At 37.1% G+C, this 27,575-nt stretch overlaps 1 protein-coding gene across 2 annotated transcripts in view; it reads left to right on the top strand.

Annotated features, from left to right (window-relative positions):
• The window catches only part of LOC139941467 (uncharacterized), a 168,287-nt gene that overhangs the window by 93,515 nt on the left and 47,197 nt on the right, over positions 1-27,575 (top strand). For both annotated transcript variants that reach the window (XM_071937985.1, XM_071937984.1), the window contains one exon: positions 4,158-4,289. The gene's annotated coding sequence lies outside the window, so the exon portion shown is untranslated. The remainder of the gene's footprint in view (positions 1-4,157; positions 4,290-27,575) is intronic.

Here is a 27,575-nt window from a genome sequence, read left to right on the forward strand (position 1 = left end):
TACAACCGTGTGTGAAATCTCTTTTGGGAGGAGTGTTGGCTCCGAAAAGAGCTGATGTGGTCTTGATGTTTCAAACAGTTTACTCATGCAGAATCCTCAAACATTATGCCTTTTGGGTATTGTTTACAGGACTCGGGTAAACTACTGACACTAAAGCCCTGTTGGCATTGGACTTAATTTGGGTAAACTAACCGAGCCAATGGGTAACTTACCCATTTTAAGTCCAATGCGAACAGCCCAGGAAGTTTTCCTCCCAGGTAATTTACCCGACCCGAATGGGTAGTTTAACCGTGCCAAAGGTGCCCAGGAAGATTGACCAGGTCAGTTTAACCGAGCCAGAAAGTCCAATGTGGACGCGACGACTCGGTTAATTCTCCCATCCGCCCGTGGCCCGAAGAAGCTTACATGTTTTGTCATGGAAGAGTAACATTTTTGTGATAATCAAACTATTCAATGTCACACAGGGGGCCAGCTCGGTTAGTTTACCCACGGTCTCGGTTAGTTTACCCAAGTCAAATAAATACAAGTGCGGACGCTCGTGCGTTTCCCCTTTTGGAATGTTAATCACTGTCTCGGTAAAACGTTAGTCCAATGCGAACACAGCTTTACAGTGCTTTACATAGATAATATATTATTTTTGTTATTTAATCATCAGCCATTTTCCAAAGTACAGGCATTTAATATTCAAACTAGTCTCAATGTACACAACAAAATATCACATGATCTCAAAATGTAATACATTTTAAAACAGGGCTGGCATGTATCAAGCTGGCAAGGAATGAGTTAACTTCCTTGACTTATGCCGTCCACATGCAGGGGACCCCATGATGGCTTATGTATGGTGATGGTGTGCAAGATTGGTCTATCTGGAGACCAGTATAAATGGAACAAGGAATGAGTACATGTGCCCGTTAAAGGCTGTGGACACTATTGGTAATTACTCAAAATATTTATCATCATAAAACCTTTCTTGATTACGAGTAATGTGGAGAGATGGATGGTATAAAACATTGTGAGAAACAGCTCCCTCTGAAGTGACGTAGTTTTCGAGAAAGACGTAATTTTCCACGAATTTTATTTTGAGACCTCAAGTTTAGAAATTGAGGTCTCGAAATAAAGCATCAGAAAGCACACAACTTCGTGTGACAAGGGTGTGTTTTTTTTCTTTCATGATTATCTCGCAAATTTGACGACCGATTGAGCTCAAATTTTCACAGGTTTGTTACTTTATGCATATGTTGAGATACACCAACTGCGAAGACTAGTCTTTGACAATTACCAATAGTGTCCACTGCCTTTAATGTGACTAATGTTCCTTTACTCTTCATGCATGTCCCTGGTCAGGAATAAAGATAGTATCCTATGATTACTCATATCCCTCTGATTAAACCATTGTGTAATTTCAGATCTTTTAAAATCAAAGGTCCTCTAAGGTTAAATGCATCAACTGTCTAAAATATACAGTTCTTGTCAAAGTAGAACAAATTACAAGTCTATTATTTTTGTTTTAAAGGCGGTGGACACTATTGGTAATTACTCAAAATAATTATTAGCGTAAAACCATTCTTGGTGACGAGTAATGGGGAGAGGTTGATGGTATAAAACATTGTGAGAAATGGCTCCCTCTGAAGTGCCATAGTTCTCGAGAAAGAAGTAATTTTCCACGAATTTGATTTCAAGACCTCAGATTTTGAACTTGAGGTCTCGAAATCGAAATCAACGAAATCAAACGAACACAACTTCGTGTGACAAGGGTATTTTTTCTTTCATTATTATCTCGCAAGTTCGATGACCGATTGAGCTCAAATTTTCACATTTCTGAAGCTGGCAAGCAATAACAATAAGATTTATAGCAATAACACAAAACCAGCCCCAAAAAAGTATCTGATTTAGGCTGGTTTTGTGTTGTTGCTATCAATCTTATTGTTATTGCTGGATGGCTTAAGAAAGAATAAACTCAACTAAAACTCAATTTACTTTTGATGGTAAAGTGAAAATTGCAGCATTATGTCCGCATTGATTAGCCAACTTATCACTAACACATGTTTGTTGACTTTGCAATTAATGTATAATTTATGCTGCATCACCCCCAGTGTTCTCTGACGCTGGTTCCAAGGTGTTGACGTAATTACAAACCATTGAAAGTGTTTACGTAATCTAAACCATTTAAAGGATATTAATAAGCATTTGTGAAATATAATGATGCATTTAATTCGGGGAGTGTGTTTTGGAAGTGAGACGTCTCTTTGGTTGGAGAATATTTTAATGGATTTAGCAAAATTATGATTTAATTTTATATGTCATGGTTGAGATTTGATGATTGTGAAAATTCATGAAACGTCTTGCTGGCCTAGGTTTTCCCTTCTTCTAGACCCTGAACCTCCTAGGAGGTCTACAGAGTCTTTGCACCACAAGAAATACAAAACTACATGTTTGGACACAATTGGGACTGTTTCTTTCTCCCTTTGGTGACTGCTTTACTTCTTTCAAGAAAATTGTAACAATTTGAGATTTTTTTTAGAAAATCCTAAATTCAGGAGAAATCTTGAAAAATCACATGCCTGATATGTTTTGAAGAAGTTATGGTAAACACAAACAGATATCCCTTAAAATAAAACACAAATATTTTTGAATCAGAGTGAATGACTTGTGATTTTGTGTGTGTCTGTAAACAAAAAGAAGCCTTCCAGAAAGACTCTGCTATGGTCGAAACATCAGGCCATCAACATCGGGCCATCAACTTTTGTTTGCATAAACAACAACAAAAAATACGAAGCAGTAATTGGGCCCCGATTCAGGGTTGTGTAAACTTGTGGTTGTTGTGACTTCAATTTCATCATACTGTTTACTCATTTAAGCATGCTTAAACTGAACTGGTAACTACTCCCCTTCAGCCACGTCCTTTTCTCAAGGCATTTGTGATGGGTACCAAATGTTGTATCATGTTTTGTCAAGGAGGCTTTACATGTCTCGGTTCTAGTGGATAGGATTAACTGTAATGATAAGTTAGTGAGTATGTTAGTTTTGTTGACATAAAGCTTGCGGTCTTTCCCTTTGTATTCATGATGGGCTGATGAGTGTGCCATTATTTTCTACTAGAAGGCTTTACTTTTGATCTTGCCAACAGCCTCTCATGCATTACTATGGGCCGCTACAAAATAAAACGTTGTTTCTTGTGCACAATGGTAGATTTTATTAACTAAGGAAACGTGTGGCTGTTTTTTATTTTGTTTTAAAAATTGACAAAGTCTTCTTTGTTCAACCAAGAGTTAATTAAGTTTTACCCAATTGGTATCCCTTGTGGTTGATACTTGTTCCAAATTCAAAAATCATCTCAAAACATATCTATTTTGGAAACAATAGCCTTCAAACTTTAAGTTGTCTTGTGTCATTGTGTATTAGCAGAGTTCTTGTTTTTTGCGCCAGGAGTGTCATCATCGACAGACATGGCGCACTAGTATTGTTCAACATATTTATTATAACTATTATTGATTACTTGTTATTTGAAATAAAAAGTTGTTTCCCCTGAAGGTGATCCCCTCTGGCTGCCACTTCCCAGGTTGTATCATAAATGTTGATGTGATCTCTGGCTAAACGGCCGCAAATGGTTGAATAGATTCTAACTGGCACCCTTAACAATATCAGAAGACCGCCAACATGGAGGCTTATAAAATAGCTCAGTGCGTAGAGCACCAGTACTTTAATCTGGAGGTTGCCGGTTAAAATCCCACTTAACCAAATTCCATTTGTTCAACGCAAAGTTAGTTCAGATTTACCCGTTCAGTTTTCCTTGTCGTTTGTTACTTGATGGCGTTTTGTTTTGATAAAAATACAGCAATGTCAAATAGCCAAATCATTATTGAAGGAAAATACCAATTATGAAACAGGATATTTTATTGTTTTTATAATTTTGTTTAAGGTATAGTTTGTTACAACTCCATACATGCATTGTACTGTAAATTACTATTTTGTGACTTTCGGGTATTGAGCAATAAAATGTCTCCATATTGCAGAATTAGTATAAGGTATTAAAGTTTTTGACTGCTCATTTGAAATTATGGCGCTAACACACTTTACACCACCTTCTCTTCTATTTGAGACTTTTAACTTTTAATGTTTGTAAATTGGTCTCCTTTTTTCAAATCTTTTTCTTCTAGGAATTCCAAGAGTATACGAAAGATAAACTTCAGAATTCTCAGACGAAACATGATCTCAGTTATGCAGCACATCAATATAGTCATTAATGATAACGGAGTCATCATTAAGCCCCACCTGTCAGGAATATTTGGGTAAGTTTGTTTACATTCCTTCCAATTCTTTGCCCACATGTGTTAACAATTTCCACTGAGAAAATATTTTCACTTTGGAATTGAGTTGATTTTAAATAGCCTGGGAAGTATATAGCTTATCATAATGTAAGCTGGCCCTAATTGTACTTGATTAAACGTTGCTATTTTTTCAAAGGGCGAGATATCATCTGCTGATACTTCATTTTTGTAGGCCTAGGGCAAAACATTGGTTAATTACTCAAAATAATTATTAGCATAAAACCTGTCTTGGTGACAAGTAATGGGGAGAGGTTGGTGGTATAAAACATTGTGAGAAACTGCTCCCTCCGAAGTGCCATAGTTTTGGAGAAAGAAGTAATTTTCCACGAATTTGATTTCGAGACCTCAGATTTAGAACTTGAGGTCTCGAAATCAACCATCTAAACGCACACAACTTTGTGTGACAAGGGTGTTTTCTTCTTTCATTATTATCTCGCAACTTTGATGACCGATTGAGCTCAAATTTTCACAGGTTTGTTATTTTATGCATCTATGTTGAGATACACCAACTATAAAGGCTAGTCTTTGACAATTACCAATCGTGTCCACTGCCTTTAAGGGCACCTCTGGATAAGAACAATTTTATTTTTTACTGGAACACTGTAAGGGGCCCCAAGGCAATGACCAAAAGCTAGGAGGCAGTTGCCTCTGTAGTCCTGACGCCCAGTTTCCATTTCCAATTTTCTGCATTTGTCGTCTTTTGGGCAAGGACCTTGCTTTAATAGACTTTTCAGGCTATTTAAATATCAGATTGTTCAGATTATACCTCTGGAGTATGCTTATCACTAATTATTTAGTTAAAGCCATTGGACACTTTCGGTAAACAGTAATGTCCAAGGCCAACTCTTTGTGTATCACAACTTTTATATAAAATAACAAACCCTGTGAAAATTTAGGCTCAATCGGTCATCGGAGTCGGGAGAAAATATCGGGGAAAACCCACCCTTGTTTCCGCACGTTTCGCAGTGTCATGACACATGTTTAAAATAAATCCGTAATTCTCGCTATCGAGAATTGATATTGTTTTAATGTTTTCTCGAAAAGTAAAGCATTTCATGGAATAATATTTCAAGAGAAGTCTTTCACCATTACCTTCTGTAAACCCTGTAAGTTGTTTGTAAATCTGTGAACTTTTATTTTTTGTTCTGTTCCGAAAGTGTATAATGGCTTTAACTGATGGAAGTGCTGATTGGCTATCTTTGTCTAGCGTCAATGAATCCACTGTTTTTGAATGGAGAAAGGGATAACAATTAGCTAAACAGCTAAATTCATTGCAGCACTAAGTCCCCAATGCACTGCGGAAATGGCTAGGCAATTACTGCTGATCCATTTAAAATTCTTCACACGTTTATCACAGCAGGCTGGAATGACTTTTCAGGAAGTTTGTTATTTTATCGTTCCGTTTGCAACCTAGTGAAAAGATAATTGTTGACGAACCGTTGCATAGCGGATTCGGTTCAAATAGTGTGAAGACCTGTCATTTGTAGATTTTATCATGACTGATGGGTTTTAAGTTTTTGTGGTTATAGAGGGAATTTGTATACAATACTCCCTGTTTTTTTAAACAGTTTACAAAACTGTAAGTTAAATATTACCTTTTGTTGGCAACATTGCCTGTGCAATATCAAGTCTCGTTTTAAACCGGACGTCCTTGGTCCATGTCACTCTAGTCAATTTGTTTTTGTTCAATCACAAGTTATTTTAATTCTACCCAGTCAGTTTTCCTTGTGGTTTATAACTTGATTTCAAAAGAGAAAAATGCCCTCAAGTTTTTTTAAAGTGTTTTCATAAGAATTAGTCTAGTGAGGTTTGCAGAGACATCAAAATGTGCATAAATTCTCTTAATGAGTTGTGGTTGTTTTAAACCAAACCAGTCATTGACAACTCAACATTTCAATCAGTATGCTCTGATCGTCTCCAAGAAAAAGATGATCAGACTTTATTGTACTTAATAAATAAAATAATTGATGCTGTACCCTATCTTGATTCAAAGAGAGTAAACAATACAGACAGTCCAGTAACTTCCCCAGCATTTCCATTACAGGTTATTACCCGCCATTTTCGTTGTAGATACATTTTGTTTATTTCATTTCATTGTCACATTTGCATTCAGCTGTCTACGATCGCACTGTTCAGCTCGGCTTAGTGCTTGTTTATTCTTGCACTATAAATTGCTTTGTCATTGTCCTTCACTGTGTGTTTTTCCCCCGCCTCAAATAATTCCAAGATCAATATTACCCTAAATAAATAATGAAGTTGATTGAAAACTCGATAATGCAATCTATGGAGACATCCAATAAAAAAAAGGCGCAGAGAGAAACACGGCATGACATCGGAAATGAAAACATTATCTTTGTAGGTTTCCTGTTTTTATTATTATGCATTGATTAAAATGATCTTGGTGTATAGATTCACCTGTATAAAGACAACTGCATATCCCCCTAATGGAGTACTGTTGTCACATTTGGGCCACTGCCTGTCATTTATCGTTATTAGATAGAGTGCAGAAGCGTTTTGTTAATCTTGTTGGTGAAAGGGTTGGGATATACGCTACAACCTCTTTCCCATCGTATAGGTCTGCAGCCAGCCTCTGTCTTTTCTAAAGACGTGTTCATGGTAATGTGCCTCAAGTGTATCAACCTGATTCCTCCTGATTAGGATGTTGGAACGTGAAACCATTTCTTTTCCTGCTTTTTCTCACCCATACACTCATCATGTTTCTGAGATGATGAACAAAGAGCCATTCCAACAGCTTTATAACAAGTACTGCATCTCTTTAGAACTCCTTGCCTGGTGCATGTTTCCCTCCATCCTACAATCTAGACTGTTTTAAGAGGAATATCAATTCCTGCCTTCAACTCTCCTGAGTTTCTCTCTTTAGAACTACTTGCCTGGTGCATGTTTTCCTCCATCCTACAATCTGGACTGTTTTAAGAGGAATATAAATTCCTGCCTTCAACTCTCATGAGTTTCTCTCTTTGGAACTCCTTGCCTGGTGCATGTTTCCCTCCATCCTTCAATCTAGACTGTTTTAAGAGGAATATTGATTCCTACCTTCAGCTCCCCTGAGTTTTGTTCATCTTGAATGTGTTCTTCTTACATCCCCTATATACAAATAGTGGCTTTTAGCCTTGTTTGTGGTGAACTTCCCTGAAAAAATAATGGAATAAAATGAAAAAGATACAAAAGTCACAATGATCAGTGAGATGTTTATTAGCGAGAAATATGTTGAAACATTAGTTATTCTGAATGTAAAGGTCTTTTATGAGGCAGTGTCTTCTCAGAACATTTGAAGTTGTTTTCATAGCTCCCAGATCTTTCATTAGATCCATTGAGTCACAATTTCATCCTACTTTCAAAAGATCTTCGAAAAAGGAAATTTTCCAACAGCTATTTCTTAACATCCAATTTGAGTGTGGGCTTCAAATTGCATTGAGAGGTATCATGTATGGAAGTCTAGTACATCGGTAAGGTAACAGCTTTAGGCTCTTGTGTCATTTCTTTATACCTGGGACGGCAGCGGACGACGGGCCGTGTTTCTTGCAGACGGTGGTTTGCATCCACCAGAGAGATCAATAGAATAACTGCTTCTTGAGTTTGTATGTCCCTCCTTGACATTTAAACAGCTCCTACCCTTTAAAGGTGTGTTGCAGGGCCCAATTTCATAGCGATGCTTAAAGGGTCTGGGTACTTTTGTAGGACATCAAACACAATGTCCACAGATTTACATTAAACTTACACAGTTTGAAGATAATGATAGTAGAAAGCTTCCCTTAAAATATTACTTGCTGAGGTGCTGTAGTTTTTGAGAAATGAGTGCATCACGGAAATACGTTTTACATGCTAAAATATTTTTTTTGTGACGTGTTTCCCTTTAAAGGTGTGTTGTTGGACAAACAAGACAAACGACATGTACCATAAGGACTTTACTGACAGTCATGTCAAAACATGTACCATAAGGACTGTACTGACAATCATGTCAAAACAACAAAACTTGTAGATAATTACTGACTGTTTCAGCGTGTAAAATCTTGGTGTTGGTGTTGTTTTCACTTTCTTAAGTTTGTTTTTTCATGTGGAGTTTTTGTTTCGGTTAAGGAAGACCAAGTTGGTAGTGATTGATTCAACCTTGTTTTATGGGCAGCTGAGGGTCAACATGAAAGTTGTTTTAGGGGATATTTAGTTTGTTAGGTTTATTCCCCTGTGAGTGTTAATCGCTCATTCTGTATTTTACATAACTTGAATTACACAGCTTTGATATTTATCACCCAATTGCTCATCAATATTAACTAAGTTTGTTTACAAATCCCATTGTTGGCCAGACACTGCAAAATAAAGGCCCATTTCTTGCAACAAAAGCTTTATGCTTTGATTATTACCAAGACAAAACTAGATAGACAGAATACGGACAACAAATCTTCTTTAAAAACTATGCTTTAAAGGCAATGGACACTATTGGTAATTACTCAAAATAGTTATGGGCATAAAACCTTACTTGGTGACGAGTAATGGGGAGAGGTTGATGGTATAAAACATTGTGAGAAACGGCTCCCTCTGAAGTGCCATAGTTTGAGAGAAAGACGTAATTTTCCACGAATTTGATTTCGAGACCTCAGATTTAGAACTTGAGTTCTCGAAATCAACCATCTAAACGCACACAACCTTGTGTGACAATGGTGTTTTTTTCTTTCATTATTATCTCGCAAGTTCGATGACCGATTGAGCTCAAATTTTCACAGGTTGTTATTTTATGCTTATGTTGAGATACACTAACTGTGAAGGCTAGTCTTTGACAATTACCAATAGTGTCCACTATTAAATTAAATATGCTTTTACTTTGAAGGGTCCATTGCTGTTATTAACTTGTACAATATATTCACCTATGAGTACACTAATTTACCCTAGTTGTACCAAGAGTTTGTACCAAGTATTTGGTTGCCTATTCCCACTTTTGCCCTCCTTTACCCAGTGGGTGCGTTCGTTAAGCTTCCCCGTGTTGACCCTGGTGTGTGGTGTGGCGTTTTCTTTTTCCAGGACGAACGTGTGCAGATATCACCCACGTTCGTCCTGGTGAAGAAAAAAAAAAGCCACACACCGGGGTCGACCCAGGGAAGCAGCTAAACGAACGCACCCTGTATATGCGATAATTTTCAAAAATGCACCTAACTGTTTTCTTCTCTCAAATTGTAATGAAGATTCCCTTATGTCTGTCTATTATTTATATTTCCAAACCTTCATCTACTGTACATCAATCTTTGTGCTTTCTGGGTATGTCATATACCCATGATCACCCAATCTCCACCCATCAGTTACCTTACAATTTGCCCAGCATTAACCAAGTTTACGCCCAGCTGCAACTGACCTTTAATTCACAGCTGCCTATTGATCCCCCTTGTGCACAGTGAAATAACAGGATATGATGAAGCATCTATACTTTCACTGATGGGGAAAGTTGGGTTTCTCCCATCAGGATCTTTACTCCCTAAGCTCTCTCTAAACTTTGTAGTTTGTTACAAAGCAGACGCTGAATTCTCGCAGGAATGATGAGTTTTATGACACTGTTGTTTCCGACAGGAAGAGGCTGGCTTGTTATCATTATTTGACACTTTGTTCGGGGAGGTAATGTCTGTTACTTGCTAATATTTACATGGTTTAGGAGCGGTGAGTTAATGTGAAGATTTTTTTTTTTTTTTTTTTAAGAGTAAATTATAGTGTATGGAAACTCTTCACCTTACAGGTAAATATGATTAACTGCTTCCATGTGGACAATTTTGATTAGCTAATTTCTTCAAGTTATGATGTTTGTTCAGTTTATAGAATGAGAAACACATGATACAAGGATAATGATGGAGCATTCATACTCTTTTCAGGGCTATAAATTCTCTGGATTAAGACGGGGAGTTTTTTTGTTAAATTTTCTCTTGTAACTTTGTGCCTCAGAGCTTCTCTTTGTTTTTCCTAAAATGGGTTTCTACTAATTTACTTAGCAACGCCACTGCTCTTGAATTTGACACACACAATCGAAGCAAAATTTGTCCATGCACAAGAACCCTTAACTGGAATCTTTACATTATGTACGAACTATCTTCATTCAAGGTGTGAATAATGCACACACATTTCTCAGCACTATCCGTAATAGCATACATAAATGTCAACGTGTATATTAATTAAATTTACTTCCCCTGGAAAAAGGCATACAGTATAATTGAGAGAGTGCACTTTACACTCACCGCAGTGAAATCCCAAAATGAAAATAAATTGTCTATTTGGAGGGTCGTCAACAATCGGTATTACCGCCGACGATGTTTGCATTAACCCCTAGCGAGTGATTCAAAGCAAGCCAGGCTACCTTTTTCCTCTTTTCTCTCTCCCTCTGTCTTGTCTTGTCTGTACCCCCCCCCCCCTCCACCTCATCGACACACTCTCCCCTCTCCCCCGCTATCTCTGTCCCTCCCGCCCGATCTCGTTTCCCTCTATTCTGTGTCTCTGCATGAGTGAGTTACCCAGTCAATTATTATTGATTGTCACTTATGCCATGCTACACACTACCCATGTGTAGAAGCCTAAAATATATGCATATACATAGACATTGCCGCGGCCTGTCCAATTTTGAATGTTAGCATATTGACATCTGCAGCGCGGGATAATCATGGACGAGTGTGGCTGCTTGTCGGCGCAGAGAGTGCGAGCATGTATGGAACGTCAGCTACCTTAAATAAATGCGCATATCATATGCATGTGTGGTTATTATCTGGGGTAGATTTTGTAAACTAATGTTGGATGGTTTTCTGCGTGTGTATTTACCGATATAATAAATTGAGGTTTTGGATATCGAGTGGGTAGAGGCATGGAATCGATGCTTACTCACTTTCGCCATGTGCTTTGTAAAATGAAAAAACTCTGGTTTGTCATGAGAGTGATGTCTTGGGTGGCTTTAGGCAGTACTTTTCTTCTTCATATTTTATTGGACAAAACAGCGCAATATAAGTTAATAATAATAACAACAACAATACAAAGAACAAAGTGCCTAACAAAGGGAGGGAAACAAATGGACAAAAACTCAAGGAAAATGAAGCTATTTGTTCTCTAAGATGGATGATAAAACTCAAGCAATGTGTTCCCTGCTAGAATAGTTTGCACCAGAATAATAAGAACATAGTATTCACAATATATTGTGTGTGAGGCAAACATTGATTAAATTTTATGAAAAGCACAAAGCTATAATACTGAGAGTGTTACATAGAGTTATATATAAGAACTAGAGGGCGCACTGGCCTATATACGCGACCCAGCATGCGCGCAGGCGGCCATTTTCTAAGTTGACAAAACAGGCATTGCTTAGTGTGTGTTTGTGCAGCCATTTTGTAAGTTGAAAAAACAGCATCGCGTAGCGGTCAATAAACACAAACTCCAACGTGATATTCAACGCGCGTACAGAATGGAGCCCGCATGTCTCCTCGCGGTCCCGTAGGTTTGTGCAAGAAGCATCACCAGTGCGCCTTCTAGTTCTTATATATAACTCTATGGAGTGTTACAATAACTTGTGTGTTCAGGTTGTGCGCTGTTTGTAAATGGGTTATGCTCTGCTTGTTTCCTATTTAGCACTGAACGCTCTTTGCTCCAAGCAATTAAAGTTTCTTCAGTAAATAGCAGCCATTTTTAAATTGCTCATTTATTATTGAATTTAGCATCACAACTTCACTTTGACTAAAAAGCAAAGTACCTAGGCCTGTATACATCTCTGTACATGTAATTAAAATTAGACCCTTGTGGTTTATGACTTAAAATTAGACTAAATGGTTTTGCCATTTCCCCAAGGTATCCCGAGGTAGATCCACCCATTGATTGATGAGTTATTAAGTGCTTCAACCATTTACTCCCGCCTACAAACACAAAACTGACCAGTCTAAAGATGATAGGGTGGCCATGACGTGAGTCACAGTCAACCCCTGCGGTAATGGTTCAATCTAGACGCTAAAAATAAGAAGTTAAGTTATCAAAAATAAAAACTCGTCACTCAAACACATTTAGATCTTTAGCCTCCCGTAGCAATAGTGACAAATTAGATTGGAATATTTGAGAAGGTTCTTGATACAGGAGGAGTATCTTTTCAAGCAATGTGTGAAATCTTGTAACATCTTACAGGCATCTCTGACAATCTGATGGGAAATGCAAGCATTTATAAAATGCGCTCTTACATTCCTGGTCCATATCTTTGTTTGAAAGCATGTGCGGAAAATAATTTTTAATGTTTTGTGTTTGGTGACTCCGCTACCAAGATAGACTTGTGGAAAAGTCGTTAATGTCGGGAATGTGTAATACACTAAGTAGCTCTCTGCGATTAAAGAATGCTCGTGCGAGATCATTGCTGCTCTGCGCGAGGCAACTAGCTCCAGAGTCCCGACTGTTACTCTTCATTATATGAAACCGTAGTTGCGAGAGCAGTTGTCTCGCAGGGGCTAGCAGTCTCGCAGAGTCGGAACGCTATATCATCGACGAACATTTAATGACTTGTTCACAAGTCTACTTTCAAGAAAGCTTTGTATTCAATTTAGAAAAACAGTTATAAGTCATGCAGGCCTGGAATTTCATCAAAGCCGTTTTCATTTTGCATTGGCAGTTCCATTGGAAAATCTTAAAGTCTATGGGAAACTTTTGAAGGGGCACAAAGGCCAAGACCAGGGCAACGGAGGCCATGACCTTCATGATTTTCCAGCCCTTCTCATGTGTATGAACTGCTGCCTCTTCTGTGAAGAGGCCCAAACCTACACGTAGGGACATCTTACTTCTTTTCACTCATGTTTTAAAGTGTGACTACTGACGTCATAAAGAACCCAGTAAGAAAAAGCAACTGAGTAGTTGCCCCCCTGTTTGTTTTTCTCACTGTGACCTTAACCTTTAGGTTGAAGTGATGTCGGGTTCCGTGTCTCCGCCCCACAGGTGATAGGGCTGACTAATGGTCGCTAATCCAGCACTTCTTATGTGTGGAGCCAAAGAATCTAAAGTCTAAACAAGGAAACAAGAGTTACACTAAAAGGGCAACTACCTGAGACCCAAGGGGTACATCCCCGGGGGTTGGTTTGGTGAGGGAGTGAGCCTTAATCAGAAGGAAAGGGGACTTGCACTATCCAATGCTTAGAGCCCACAGAAAGCTAGGTTAAAGAGCTAGAGCAATTACTAACAGCTATAAATATACAAACAAGTGTAAGAAGGCAATTACTTGCAGCCCAGTTTAGTACTGGTGGAATCAAGGGGTTGGGGATTAAGGTTACGGGAATGGGAACGGTCATGTAAAACAGAAGTCACAGATGAAAATGTAGTTCAAACTTTTTAAAAAGAAATCAAGTTCACTTTGGATAGAAGCAAAACCAGGGGTATAGGTTTCAATTTTTAGTTTTAGTATTTTGAGGAAACATTATGTACAGTTATATAAACACAAAACAAAAAGGTACATCAATCATCAATCACTTGTTTTGATAATATGGGAAAGTTCATGATAATTATTTCCTTTAAAAGAAGCGGAAATTTCTACACATTTCGTTCAAATCAAACTAACATTTCAAAAAAAAGTTGTTATTCTTCACTTGAACCTTTCACAGAAGTTTTTTATTTAGACAGTTACTATCCACAAAACATATTCAATTCCATGTAGGCAATGCCATGGCAACCAAATTAGTGGAATAATTTCAAGCGAACCTGGCTTTCCCTGTAGAGTGTAAGTTCTGAAACTCACACTGTAAACTTATCCCCTCGCTTGACAGCTACATGGTTCTTTTCTTTCAGGGCGTTAGTTTCAATTCCAGGTGCTGGACAATTTAAAGCCAACATCCAATTAAAGCCGAACTGCGGTTTCACCATGCCTTGCTTGGATTGTCAAAAATGTTCTTAAAATAAATATTATCTATTTAACAGTTTAGGGGTCACTGGTCTCCTTTATATAATTTTTCGTATGGATTGTTCATTTTATTTCAATGAAGTCTGAAATATTTTTTCATGAAATCAATATGCCCTCTACTAATGCAATTTTATGGAGTATCATTTCTTAGATGGAGAACGGCAGCTTTAGTAATGATCTTTTTGATACTGTGCAAAATCACCAGAATGTCACATGTTTTTCTCATAATAAATAGACAGCTTTGAACTGCTGTGTGATTTGTTTTTGAGCGTATGTAAAGCACCAAGCTTCAGGAAACTTTGACATCCTCGTTGTACTCCATTTAAATTGAGCTTGTTTTCCCCTCTAGCTGTTGGCTGCAGCACAAGCTACTATAGGCAGAATCAGTGATTTTAGACTTTTTTTTTTTATCATTTGAAAAAAGTATTAGCTGTTGCAAACTGGTTGCTATCAAAAAGGACCTATGGTATAAATGCAAATAAAAATGGTTAGTGGCCTGACATTGCGACCCTAGCAGAATCTTTCTCAAGGCTAAATCATAATTTAAAGAAAAATACTTTGTTTCTTCCTCGCGGACTAGAACCATAGTGCTGGATCTAGCTCAACCCTAGTCTTTGTTCAAGATGTTGTTACTCAATATCACTCAACTATCGCAATAAACTTCTAGATAACCCCACCACACCACACTCAACTGGCGCGATTACGGCTTACAGAATCGCCCTCTGTCAGTGGAATAGTCACGACGTGTGTAGCGTTGAGTGTATGGGGTCTATATGGTATTACCATAGAGGTTAACCAACTCAACATAAAACGGCTTGCACCAAGACTAGTACTGTTGTTGCTGGCGGGTTGCAGCTTACAGAATCGCCCTCTATCGGTGGAATAGTCACGGCGTGTGTAGCGTTGAGTGTATGGGGCCTATACAGTATTACCATAGAGGTTGTTAACCAACTCAGCATTGAGCGTCTTGTACCAAGACTAGCTCAACCCTGACTATGGGGCGGTTCAAGTGCAGCCTGAGTTTGCCACTTGAATGCTATGTGCAGTATGCAAGAATATGACAAGAGTATAAGTGCCATGTCTAGCAAACCATATGACCATGATTAAATATTTAGAATACTTATTGCCAGCCAACCATACTAGTTATTCCCACTGACGTGTTAGGGGGGGGGGGGCTGGAAGAGACTTGAGATAATCCAGACTCTTGGGCCCAATTTCATGGCTCTGCTTGCCGTAAGCAAATAATCGGCACTTACGGAAGCAGGGAATTCCTTGCTTACGGCAAGCGTATTTCACGGGTAAGCGGCGAATTTTGGCTTATGCGCATGCGTACTCCACATTACTAGGGATTCTACGCTTCTAGCGCAGAAATTCGGCGCTTGCACGTAAGCGGGGAATCTTGATCGTAAACGCAGAATTCCGCGGTAAGCAGAGCCATGAAATTGGGCCCTGGTGGTTATGGAAGGTCAATTGTAACTTCGATTTTAAGAAGGTTGGTTTTGAGTTCCTTTCTCTTTTGTTGAATCCAAACTTTCAGGAAGGAAGGAAGGCATGGGTCTAATTTCATAAAACCAGTAAGCATAACTGCTAAGCACAGAAAAATAATGCTTAACAACTTTATGAATTGGGACTCTGGTGAATACTTGATCGTAGGAAGTTTATGGAAGTGAAGAAATTACTGCATCACAATTTTAATTGTTGCTGATCTTTCCCTTCACAAGTATTGTATTTGCGTTGACTTTCGGGGTTGAGTTCAAACTTACTAGGTCTTGTCTTCCATTGACCCCACCCGTCTGTTTGTTATTACTCATTGAGTATACAGATATGATATGGTTTGGATGCATTCATATTTTTGTTGCAAATTATCATAATTCAGGGCCCAGATTGATCACCATGGATGATATATTGCATATGTCCTAGTTATTTTTGTTATTCTGTTCCGTGTGTTTCAGACATAGATATATAGATTGGTCGAGTGGTGTAATCAAATACAATGCATCTAGCAGCTGGTAAAAGAGCATTGTCATTTCCATTCTTTTATGTTGCATAGGAAGGGAGGGTTCACACAAGGTGTGTAATGTTGTCCTTTCAGGAAGCAAGGTTTGCTGTAAAGCATTCTTATTGCTGTGCTGCTATGCTAACTTGTTTAAAGGCAGTGGACACTATTGGTAATTACTCAAAATAATTATAATCATAAAACCTTTCTTGATTACAAGTAATGAGGAGAGGTTGATAGCATAAAACACTGTGGGAAACAGCTCCCTCTGAAGTGACGTAGTTTTCAAGAAAGAAGTAATTTTCCACAAATTTGATTTCGAGACCTCAAGTTTAGAATTTGAGGTCTCAAAATCAAGCATCAGAAAGAACGCAACTTCGTGTGACAAGGGTGTTTTTTCTTTCATTATTATCTCGCAACTTCGACAACCGATTGAGCTCAAATTTTCACAGGTTTGTTATTTTATGCATATGTTGAGATACAGTAAGTAAGAAGACTGGTCTTTGACAATTACCAATAGTGTCCACTGTCTTTAATATGTCTGTCCGTTTGTGGTCGTTGTTTTGATTGTCATTTCCATTCTTTTATGTTGCGTAGGAAAGGAGGGTTCATACTCAAAGAGTTTCCTGTGACTGTGAGCATTCAGAGAAAACTCAAAATCTCTGTAACATTTTACTGAAGCTGCATTTTGAATGCGTTCCGGTCCTACTATTTTGTTGTGCTTGTCATCGAAAAAGTCTCTACATGACGCACATTTATTTGTAAAACATCAGAAAGTCTTTTGGGGTCACACTATTCAACTCATCTCTTAGTCTGTTTGCACAGGGCTACATGTATGATTGCACTTTCCCCTTACACACGTGTTTTGTTGTCCTTTGTGGCAGCAAGTATTGCTGTGCTGCTAGTGCTATGCTAACTTGTTTCATGTTTGTCAGTCTGTAGTCGTTGTTTTGATTGTGAGAAAGAGTTTCAATGGGGGATTTTAAAAACAGCTTCAGGTAAATGTCACTAGGGTCGCTATTATTCCACTAACTACATCGATATTTTGGCTTTGTGAACAACTGGGTCATATCCTGTTGAAATCTTTGCCGTAACTTGATCTCCAAAACACTTTTAGACATTTCTTGTAGACTGTCTGTACCAAGTTGTTCTGTTTGTCGTTGAATCAATCAAATTCAGACAAAATGAGAAGAGAATTCTTGTTTAGCCATGGAGAAAGACTTTGCTAGGGTCAAAACATCAGGGCATTAAGTATTTTTTGTAAACTTCAAAAACAATTTCATAATGATGATGAGGAAGATTTCTTGTCTCCTCTCTCATCTTCCGCTTCCTTGTGAAGAGCCAGTAATCATCACATATATCCTCCTCCTTTCACTTCGCAAATAAATAAATTAAGAGAGTGATGAAGCACTTAAGTAATTAAAGTCTACGGGATGTGAAACCCTGCACTCAGGATAGCACAAGACACCGTCCGTGATGACTGTCAGAGGGTGAAAGAGTTATCACAAGTAACTCACCCTAATTCAATTGTACTATGTAGTCATTTATCTTCTCTTTAAGAGCCAATCTCCATCATTACCAACGGACCCAAAATAAAAACTCTTTTTATCGGAAAGCCTATATCCTGATAAATTAGTCCGACTGACATGTTGTTATTTTTTTCCAAGACTTATTATCGAGACTTGGTTATCAACTTCCACTCTGTAATGTTCCTTATTTTAATAAGATTTAAAGTGCAGTGCACTAACTGAAATTAGCCATTAGTTTTTTTGTTATCTTTGTTAAAGTTGATACACAGTTTTTAAAAAGTATTCCTGAGTTGCAGAACTCTGTTTGTGAGTTGTCAGTGCTTGACTTCTCTGTAGGAATGTTGTCTTATGCTTTCATTTCTTATTTATTTATTTATTTATTTATTTGTTTGTTGTCCTCTCCCCCTTTCAGGATTAGTGGAGGAGAAGGTTTTTGTTTATTTATGAAATAGAACAGTCACTTATCATATAAAAGAGGCAACTTTGATGACCAACTTAGCTCAAATTTTCACAGCCTTGTTATTTTATGCTTATGTTGGGATACACCAAGTAAGAAGACTGGACTTTGACAATTAACAAAACGTGTACCTTCCCTTTAAAAGTATAAACGGGTACCCTTCCTTTAAGAAAGATTGATGAAATTTCATGACCAGGGGATAGGACTTACAAATTGAAGCAGCACAGAGAAGGAATCTTGGGTAAATATTCATAAGCATGTCCCTTGGAGTCATTAAGCATGTACTCCACGTCAGCTTTTGAATACTAATCTGATCATTTGGAATTCTCGTCATTTCTTGGTTATTTTGTGTTATCTTCTTTTTTCCACTTTGTAGAGGTGGTGCAGTCACCTTTAAAGGCAGTGGACGCTATTGGTAATTACTCAAGATAATTATTAGCATAAAACCTTACTTGGCCACGAGTAATGGGGAGTGGTTGGTAGTATAAAACATTGTGAGAAACGGCTCCCTCTGAAGTGGAGAAGTTTTTCGAGAAAGAAGTAATTCTCCACAAATTTGTTTTTGAGACCTCAAGTTTAGAATTTGAGGTCTCGAAATCAAGCATCTGAAAGCACACAACTTCGTGTGACAAGGTTTTTTTTCTTTCATAGTTATCTCGCAACTCCGACGACCAATCGAGCTCAAATTTTCACAGGATTGTTATTTTATGCATGTTGAGATACAGCAAGTGAGAAAACTGGTCTTTGACAATTACCAATAGTGTCCACTGGCTTTAAGGGAAGGTATACAATTGGTAATACTCTTTAAATTAATGGCAAAATGAAAATCTTTTGTTTGAAGCACACAACAGTATTTGATAGTATAAATAAAGCATCTTGAGAAACTAATTACTTCACTTCAAAGTAATGATGTTATGCAAAAAGATGACAGTTTTGATGCCCTTAAATCTTGAATCTGAGAATCGTACTTAAACGCTTCTCAGATTGTGTTTTCCAATTGCAAATTATTCTTCCTGCAAAGCCGAACCGCTCTAGATTTTTCCGCAACATCTCAAAAACACGACCACCTTATGAAAGAAATTTTCACAGGTTAGTTTTATTGTATCTATCTATATTTATATAGGATTAAAACAATCGGGACAGTTCCCAAAACGTATACTTTCCCTTTAACGACTACCCAGCAACAATAATGAGACATCTCAGTGACACAGGATGACAATGTTATCCAGAATGACTTGTGATAATTCAATTGTGTTTTTCGTCTCTTCTTTCCCACCACGCGTTGGCCATCGTTGGATCATCGTTGGCCATCCGTTGCAGGATATACACTCACCAGAGTCCTCTTATTTGTTGGCCATTGTTAACACTTACCTGGAGAGGATTCTAAACACCAGGTGTCTTTCAATAAGGCCAAATAAATCAAAAAACATGTTTAACGTCCCCGCAAGCTTCCTTTTTAGAGGCCGCCTTCTCTTTTTTTTTTTCTTTTTCTTTTTTTTAACAGAAAAAATATGACATATTTTAACAATCTCAGATATAAGAAAAATTGGTAAGTAGCCCAGCTGGTTGTCTTTATGAATTGTGGGACGACCATTTTTAAGAAAGAGAAAAAGAGGTCCTCCTTGCTTTTTCTTCTTCAAATAGGCAGGATGCTAACCATGTTTTTTTATTTTTATTTGGCCTAATGTGTAGATCATCTCAGCTAAACGTGATGTCTGCTTATTTCACGATTCCCTTTCCGGAAACTGGATAACAATCCTGGTGTTTCTTACGATACAACGGAGTTTGTTCCTCACTTTTAACTCACGTTGTTGCATTTTTTTGTTAAACTGATTTGTTTTTTCTTTTTCTTAAGCTGTGCAGATTGTCACCTAGGAATATCTAAGGTAAATTGTAGGGTAGCAATACAACCTGGAATATACCACAAAATTTAATATATTTAATGCCATATTTGCATTTTTTTTATTATTTACTTAAAGAGGTTGTTAATTGCTTACCAATTTTTAACAACCATATTGAGCCATGATTGTCCCTTGCGCTTGTTGAACAATCGACAAACACAAACAGCGAAGATTTTGTTTCTGTTGTCTGCTCTTTGAAGAGAGCTGCGGAGAGCTCTCTGATCACCATATGGGCAATATGGTTACAGACTCTACAGACTGGAGTGCACCTTTTGCATTCATAATCACTTGATTATTTAGGTACTAGCTTTTGTTGATTAGCATCGCACCCGGCCCTTCATGGCTGAATAGATTATGCAGAATCTAAAGCAGGTTCTGATCACCAGCTCTTCATTTTGCTCTTCAAACAAAAATACCCGATGGTTGCATAAATACCCAGATCATTGTTGATTTTTTTATTTAACAGCAAATGTTCACCTCGTATAATTTATTTATTTATTTATTTATTTCAACAAAACCTCAAAATTGGAGAAGATGTAAATACATTATATTTACAATAAAAGGTACAAATGGTACTAACATTGCGACAAAAGTGATATTTTGATTGCATTTGTAACAGAGCAAAGCTCAAATTTGCTTTGAATAATTAAATTGTTGGTTAAGTCATCATTATCAGCAGAGATATTTACTATTAGAGAGTTTTTTTGGGTAATTTGTTGGGAGATTGGATGGGCAATTGAGGGAAGCTTTTGAAAAGCATAATCAAAAGACAGAAATTATTGTATTGAAATATAAATGTATATATAATTCTCAAAAGAACTTAATCTACCCAGCAAGTAGATATGTTATATACACACTTATGACTGGAAACGAAACATTGATACCTCACCATGCAATGCCTTAAGTCTGATATATTTGTTAAGGTTTTCAAATCAATTTCATTCAGAGTGGATTTATTTTAAACATAAAAATAATAATAATCAAATCATGATGTGGTGATGTGGTTAAACTTCTAATGTATTCCAATCCAAATCCAATCCCATGATTTATTCGGATCCAACCTCAATCTGACAGACCCACTTTATAAGCCATTCCTGTATCAAAATTGTAAATCACCGAATACAGTCCGAAAGCAAAGTCAAAACAGAATTGATGGGGAAAAAATAAAGCCTGATCACTTAGGATCCAAAGCATAAGCCCCAGTTTCGCAAATATCATTAGAGCAGCATGCAGTCCTGAAGCAAAGGTTAGTTATTAGGAGAGAGAGAGCATGACAAAAAAACTGCCAGCCCGTTTTAGCTGCATTGGATAGAGTAGATGCTATTGATAAGGCGATTGTGCACGCATGATGGTCAGCTGAAGAGATCATTATCCACCTAGTATAGGATCTTATTATCTACTTATAAAGCCGCATATTATTTTTTATGTACACGTTTCTGATGACATGTACGGAACGTGATTCACTCGTTAGATACCGGGCTAACTGAACACAATTGAAGTCTTCAGTCTTCACCACGTCAATGTTTAGCATAGCGCAGGGGTGTCCTTGCCTCTAGATGTCTGTGGTCACACTGCAAGCTGTTCATATTTTTTTAAAGAAGTAATCAGTAATTGTATGTGTTGAAGAAAACTTAAATTTGTTTTTGCCAGTCAATTTGAGTCAAAATATCTCCCCCACATAATCTGTGGATTTTGTTCCTTTGAAAGCCAAGATACATACACGTGGTATTTCCTCCTTTGTTTATCTGTAATGTGATGATTTATTTGCCATTATCTTCAGTGAGTAAAGTTCTTTGTAAACAACCTTGGGGTTATATTCATAATAACTATTATTAAAAGATACCCAAACAATAGCTACTTCTCACTATTTTTTTTTTTTTTTTCTTAAATCTTAAATCTCATATAGTCCTGGTTAAACAAATATTTTGAAAATTATTTAAAAAAATAGTCTGTATGAATTGAGTCACTGCTTTGACTACACATCACTGTTGGTTTCAGATAGAAATATTCATCTTTTTTAATGAATCAGTTGGTTATTAATAAATGTTGGTTATTATTGAGACTTAAAATAAACAAAATTTCAAATCAATTTCAGATTATACTTTCCGATTGTTGCCAGGTATTAACATTACGTGTAATACCCTCTAAAGGTCCAAGATTTTGTAATAATGAGCACGGTTTCCATGCAGATGGCGAGCATTGTTCCGTGACAAACGGCTCGTTCCAAACCAAATAATGGTTACAATATGAACAGCCTTAACGCTTATTGTGCCGAGGTCGAGCGCTCCATTGTGTGGTTAAAAAAAACAGCTGAAGACTGCCGGCACAAAACTCTCACAAGAGTAGCCCTTTTTCCCACTTTAAGTGGCTTCCGCTTGCATTTATATCACATTATATATATTTTTGTGTTTATCTGTGGTGTTTGCTGGCAGCGGGCGTGTAGCAAGTGCACAAGAGGGGAAATTATTGGTTTACAGTTATATGCCAGAGTGCGTCACAAGTATTGACGTTGTGTTGTTACAAAAGCAACCTTTTAAAGTCCATGCTGTGTTCATGCGATGACCTTCTCAAGCATGTTTTGTAAAACATTTATTTGCTTCTGGATTATTTAGTGCGAATCCTGTGCCAAAATATATCAAATTTTCACTTTAAAATGTGGCTTTTGAAAAATGAAGGCACTTTAATACATGTGGTCTATCAGCAGTGTTGTGTTTATGTTTACAGGACATTTAACACAGTAACTGGGATTGTTTAATGATTGATAGATTATCGAAGTAAACTGGTCAACTAAATACATCTGACCTTAAAATCTGTTTATTTCGCTATAGTGGAACACTGACCTTAAAATGTGTTTATTATGGTGTAGTGGAAGACTGGTTGGCTTATAACGCATTATATTTGATTAAAAGCCTGATATCGTTTAAGTTGAAGGTGAACTGACTAATAAGAATATCTGATTCTACGAATCGTTTAAGGATTTGGGTACTTTTTCAAAATGTCCATAGATTTACATTAAATTTACAGGGTTTGAAGATAATGATAGTGGAAAGCTTCCCTTCAAATATTACTTACTGAGGTGCTGTAGTTTTTGATAAATGAGTAAAACAATGTCATGAAAATACGTTTGTAAATGCTTAAAATAATTTTGGTCTCATGAGACCAAAATTATTTTCGTGACATTGTTTTACTCATTTCCCAAAAACTACAGCACCTCAGCATGTAATATTTTCAGGGAAGCTCTCTACTATCATTATCTTCAAACTGTGTAAGTTTAGTGTAAATCTGTGGACATTGTGTTTTTGTCCTACAAAAAGTACATACACCCTTTAAAGCAACTGTTTCAAACATTTTGTACATCAGCGATTGCCATCAAACTTTAATTTGACAGTTTTTAAAAAGGTTTTTGACTTGTCAATAACATGGTGCTTAATGGTTTGATTAGCTTTCCATTTTGTAATCATTGCCCTTATTTAAATATTTACAGCAATTACTGTTGCACTATCAACCCACACAGTTTACCAACAGAGTATAATGGCTTTAAGTGTTGTAATAAAAAGGTGCCTTTTGTGAATGAGTGAAAATTAACATAAAAGGGCAACACTTTTTTTTCTAAATAGAGTATTACACGATTCATGTGACAGGCCATGTGACAGCTGCTCCCCTGTGACACTCTACTCCAGTCAGAAGATATTAGCTTGATTTCCCCCCAACTGAATTTCCAGCGAGTGAATTCATTACGTGAAATGTTGATCAGCGTTTGACGACAGTGTGTGGCATGGTCTCCATCTCTGCATGATAGGAAGGGAAAGAAATGCGTGTTGAGATCGTATATATGCAGTCAGATAGACAGCGCTTGATCCCGAGTCTGTGAGAAAATATCTCCCAATTATTAAAGATGCTGTTTTAAAGATGCACACTTCAGAAAACCTGCCAGTTTTTCAAGATATATACAATATATTTTTTAACAAAAAGAACACTTTTGAATTATTGAAGATGGTTGTTGAGGCAGATTTATCAAACAAACTACCCTTGTTATTAAAGGTGCATTTCCACATTATTCCTTTTTTCTTTCTTACTTTAACACCTCATCTATAATGATTCAAATTTAGCATGGTCACAGATTTGTTCACGTGCTGAGTAACATTTACATGAGAAAATACTGCCAATAATGATCAGAGGTTTATGTTAAGCATTGTTGCTTGTTGAGGTGTGTTTTGTGATGTCAGTGATTAAGAAGTTGTTACAAATATTCCAACTGCTTTGATGTGTTTTAAAACTATCTTACTGATCCTTTGAAAGTATGGTGCATTCGCCTCCCAGAAACCATAGTTACACCTTTTCCTTTTGGATGTCCATCTCTTCTGAGCTTTAGGCACTTGTCAACTGTTCTTGAATTCACAACCTTTATCCTTTAAGTCCTCGCCTTGGGGACTTCATGGCACAAAGTCTTAGGATGCAATTGGAAAACAGCCAAAGTGTGATATTTTCTCAATTTGGGACTCACTCTGTACTAATAATTGCTGAGCAATTTATTTGTGAAGCAGAAATTTATACAACAAATTGAGCACTTCTTTTTAGTGACTGTTTTGCATCTTTGAGGAATGTCAACTCTCAGCCTGCCCAATATTATGAAAGAACTTTCAACTTGCAATCTTCATTGTCAATTTATCAATATCTGGATTACACACAAAATGTAATCTTGGAAGATTAATCTTTAAGACGGATCCATCATTTATAGAATGTTAGGAATGTTGAAGTAGGAGTCGATTCCTGTCTAGCCATAGATTGATATGTGGCAGTGATGGGTCTCTCGTAGTCAAGACATGGCTGGGGTTGTTCGGCTCGACTGGCTCCTTAGTCAGGATTTTCAGCTCCAATTTCCTTTTGAAATGTCTACAATTTGGGTAATTGCAAAACGTGTATTTTCATAAAAAATGAATACCTGGCTGATTCTCATGAGACAAATTAAGTCTGCTCTTTTTTCTTTACATGTATTTGAATTTGTCAAGAAAGGTACTTAACAATATATGGAATTACAGTGAAAACCAACTTACATGGAATCAACTTCAAGTGATGTTTTGACATCACACTCTCATATGCTTTAATTCAAAGACACTTTGGTGGAAAGTTTTTCTCACTGTTTGTCAATAATTTAATTTATTTCTCTCCTTTTTTTAAAACGCCCCTTATATATGATATGGATGAATTACATGCAGGTTGTATTTAACTATTTTGGACCCGCTGGTGTTAAATGCAATGTTGCACTTTTCTGCAAAGGGAAACACTTTTAAGCACCGACAAATTCAATATTATCCTTTTTTTCTAGCCAAAGAATTGTTATGGCTACTTAGCAAAATATGGTCAACCTACTAGATGAGTTCAGTGATAAAAGAGGCACTTTTTTGTTTGGGAATAATTTTGTATGTTGCATATTTTTCAATAAAACTGAGAATGTTACTGTTAGAGAGAACTCCTGTACACTCCACTCAGCTCATTGGGCACATCACGGCCATTAAATCCCCGACCTCAAGCCAATTAAACCCACCACGGTTAAATTGATTGAAGCGTTAAATTGCTTTTTTTTCTTGTCAAAGGAAAGTGATATTTTTCATTATGCGCTGATCAGAGATAAAAACTCATAATATTTAATGAAAAATTGATGAGTAGAAATTCCTTTCAATATCATAAATTTTGCAGGTAATGACAAATTTAAAGAGGCTCAACTCCATTCAGTAATTATAGATTCATAAATGCACACATGTAAAAGCGCTGTCATTAACAAAACAGCGTCAGATGCTCTTTAGCACATGTAATTGTCAGCGCTCTTTAATTAAAAATGTATGGTCTGTCAATCACCTTATTAGAAAAGCAATTATCTGTACATCCTAAAAAAGTATAAAGCGTTATTCTTTAATGACTGTATTTTAAAAACATGGGTAAAGAGCGATGTAATCCTCTACTCAGTGGAAGTGGAGTCAGTTAAGCTTTATGATGCAAATTGTGGAGCAAAATAATTGTTTTCATTAAAATTTTAGCAGAGCAAACGTTTATAAAAGTTAAGAATCTAAAATATGTCGACCTGGGTGATTCTCAGCAGCAATAATTCCCACAAAACATATTTTTGTCACATGGTGGCTTTTTCCCTTGTACTGCATCTCTTTGGAACCTCCTTGCCTGGTGCGTGTTTCCCTTCATCCTATGATCTTCCATCTTTGAAGAGGAATGTCAATTCCTACCTTCAGCTCCTCTGAGTTTCTGCATGTCTATGTTTTCTTCCTTGTAGCCCTTAACCTAGAGTGGCTTTTAGCCTTGTTTTGGGCGACTTGCATAAAAATAATAAAAACAAAATAAAATATAAAAAAATTGTTGTTACCTGTCAATCTACTCAGTTTTCAGTTAAACTTCTGGGAAATTTTCAGGGCTGAAAGTTAACACTGAACCTGAGGCAAGTGATTTTAGCATCTGGGCAGTAAGCTTACGACCGGTACTGGGGCGGATTGCAATAAAACGGTCTTAGTCAGCAGTATAAGACCAGTCAGTTACAGCCGGCTATCTGCCTTAGACGGTGTTAGCTTAGTCAGTCATTAAGCCTGTTGCAATAAGCCGGTCTTAGATAAGTCGGTGAAAAGTAATGAAATACGAACAAATGTCCCATAATACTCTGCAGGCACTGGCGGTATGGCTTTGTTCTTATTGCTTTGGTTTAAATCATCGGATATCAAATCTGTGAGTTGTATCATTTTTACTTTTGGGAACACACATTTACGATACAGTGACCTTGATCATCATCATAATGCCTCCCATGGATGTAATCTATTTAAAAATAAAATACAGTCTCATCCTAGAGCTCTTTTTATCAAATCATCTACAACTAACAAATGCAGCGCCATCTTTAAAAACCAAAACAAAGACTGATTATAGCCAGCTCAGAGCAGGCTTAAGATTTAAGACTGGCTATAATTATAGACCACGCTATTGCAATCGGTCTATAATTAAAGACTGTCTAAGCGCGTCTCAAGTTAGCCTGCTATAGCACATAGACTGGTTTAAGACCGCTTGGTGCAATCCGCCCCCGGTCTTGTGTTTTTGAATAATAACACCTTACTGCATTTTCAATTTTAACTGATAAATACAAATAATATCTTTCAACTCTGAAATAGTATTGAAGTGTTAACCACAAGAAATTATAGATAAATATTCTCTAACTGCTTGTTCCAAAAACATCTCAAATATGAAACTGTATAAACAGCGTTCTTCTCATTTTGATTGGGTCTTGCAACAAATTCTCTGGTCCAGTAAAAGGTTTGAGCTAACCCCGACAGTCTTGTGGAATCTTCCCACAGATTCGAGCCCTGCTTTTGTATACTGTTGTATATATCGGAAGGACTTAATAAATAGTAGAAATATTAAGAAAAACAGTAACGACTTGAAGAATGGAGAAAGTTTTACTGCAATCAAGGAAAACAAAA

This window comes from Asterias amurensis, chromosome 9 (genome assembly GCF_032118995.1).
Source record: "Asterias amurensis chromosome 9, ASM3211899v1".
Taxonomy (NCBI): domain Eukaryota; kingdom Metazoa; phylum Echinodermata; class Asteroidea; order Forcipulatida; family Asteriidae; genus Asterias; species Asterias amurensis.